We start from the raw sequence: 2,198 nt of genomic DNA, 5'->3' as shown, positions 1-2,198 counted from the left end.
GCGGGGGCGGCCGGCCGGGGGTGGCTGGCCGAGGCGGCGCGCGCGGGGGCGGGCGGCGGGCGCGGGGCCCGGGCTTTACCTGCCTTTGGAATGTGCAGAGCGGGATCGGATCCGGACTCCGGGTTGCGATCCGCTCCGGAAACTGCGCAGCACCGGAAGCCGGGGGGCGGCAGCGGGGCATTGTGGGAGTTGTAGTCCTTGGGGGGCGCGGGCGGCGTGGAGGCGAGAGCCTGGACAGGAGAGCGAGAGCGGGCGGCCTGGGCCTGGACTGGGCAGTGTGGCCGCGGAGCGGGCGGTCTGGACTGGGGAGCGGGCACGGTGGACCGGGAGCGGGTGGTGTGGACGGGGCAGCGGGCGGCGTGAACTGGAGAGCCTGGGAGTAGGCGGTGTGGACGCGGAAGCGGGCGGCATGGACCAGAGAGCAGCTTGACGTGGTGGACGGGGCAGTCCGGGATTGCGGACCTCATGGACGAGGGGGACCGGAGCGGCGTGGACTGGACTGGCAAGGCGCGGGCGAGGCGTGGACCGGTCGCTGGGTGAACCGGCGGTGTGGATCCGGATCGGCCGGGACATGCGTGGCGGATTCCGGCTACCCTTTCCCCGGTGGCGTGGCGGGTCCAGATACCCGCGACGGGTTCGCGTTGGCCGCTCGCACACCCCCCACCCCGCGCGGACCTTTCTTCTGACGGCTCCCGCGAGACTTAATTTCCTGGGGGTGGGGGGAGGGGAGGTGAAAGAGAGTCGAACTCTATTTTTTTCTAATTTATTTATTTTTTAATTGAAGGATAATTGCTCTACAGAGTTTTGTTTTCTGCCAAACATCAGCAAGAATCAGCCATCGGTGCACCCGTGTCCCCTCCCTCCAGAACCTCCCTCCCATCTCCTTCCCCATCCCACTCTTCTAGGTTGTTACACAGCCCCTGTTTGAGTTCCCTGGTCACACAGCAAATCCCCACTGGCTATTTAGTTTACATATGGTATTGTAAATTTCCATGTTACTCTGTCCATACATCTCAACCTCCCCCCTCCCCCCGCCACCCCCACCCCGCCCGTGCCCATGTCTGTTTGCTGCCCAGGTATAACGATGTCTGAATTTAGCCCACGGAGCTGCTTGCTACCCTTGGTCACCTTTCTGTCCACTTGTTAAAAGCTTAGAGGCTCTTGACCTGCCTGCCAAGCTCCTAAATTAGAGCAGATCACTGGTGAGTGGAGGTCCTGCCTTTTCAGTCCAGGCCCTGGGAGTCCCCAGAGTTCTGCCTGAACCACTGCCCCACACTGCGCTGTGCAAAGTACCTACAGGCACCCCGGATGCTGCAAACTTGAGGCCAGAGTGCCACTGCCTGGCACTAACTCTTTCTGTCCCCTCTGCCTTCCACCCAAGCTTGGGGGAGGAATGGGGCTTGTATGGTCTCAACTCTTATCATTCACTGAACAAACAGTCACAAAGGAATAAAAACAGAAGAGACCAGAAGGATCCTTCATCTAGTCCTGGGCGCTCAGGTTTGGCAATGTAGCTGCCTTGTACATTTCTGCCTGCCAAAAACTCATTAATAAAATCAAAGAGAGGGACTGAACTGAGAGCAATGATTTGAAATTGATATTAGAAAGGGCTCCTTCCCCTAATATATATAAAGCTCTTAAGAACCAATAAGAAAAAGATAAAGAACCCAACAGAAAAAAGAAAAGTCTATGGACAGTTCACAGAAAATACAGTGACTTCTATGTATGTTAGTCACTCAGTCATGTCCAACTCTTTTTCAACCACATGACTGTAGCCCTCTAGGCTCCCATGGGATTCTCCAGGTAAGAATACTGGAGTGGGTTACCATGCCCTCCTCCAGGGGATCTTCCCAACCCAAGGATCGAACCCAGGTCTCCCACATTGCAGGCAGATTCTTTACTGTCTGAGCCACCAGGGAAACCCATGGGAAATGCTAACCAACTATATTATTGCAGCTATGTATGTAAGCAAAATTACAGTGAGATCATTTTTATCTCTTACATTAGCAAAGATTTTCAAAGTTTAATAGCATGATTTTGAAGAGCCTGTAGAGAACCAAACGGTCTCATCCTTTCCAGGTTTGGATGTAATCAGCACAGCCTCCATCTGGGCCATCTGTTAATATCCACAGAAATCCTCGATGCACAGAACCTTTGGCCTAGCAGTCCCACCTGCAGGAATTTATCCTTCAGCCGGA

At 55.3% G+C, this 2,198-nt stretch overlaps 1 protein-coding gene across 1 annotated transcript in view; it reads right to left on the bottom strand.

Moving 5' to 3' along the window:
- PRDM15 (PR/SET domain 15) overlaps positions 1-135 on the bottom strand; it is a 61,156-nt gene extending 61,021 nt beyond the window's left edge. The window contains exon 1 of the mRNA XM_040231473.1: positions 80-135. The gene's annotated coding sequence lies outside the window, so the exon portion shown is untranslated. The remainder of the gene's footprint in view (positions 1-79) is intronic.
- Between the last annotated feature and the right edge of the window lie 2,063 nt (positions 136-2,198).

The sequence above is a fragment of the Oryx dammah genome, unplaced genomic scaffold (assembly GCF_014754425.2).
Source record: "Oryx dammah isolate SB20612 unplaced genomic scaffold, SCBI_Odam_1.1 HiC_scaffold_2, whole genome shotgun sequence".
Taxonomy (NCBI): domain Eukaryota; kingdom Metazoa; phylum Chordata; class Mammalia; order Artiodactyla; family Bovidae; genus Oryx; species Oryx dammah.
This window is presented reverse-complemented; position numbering and strand designations above follow the sequence as displayed.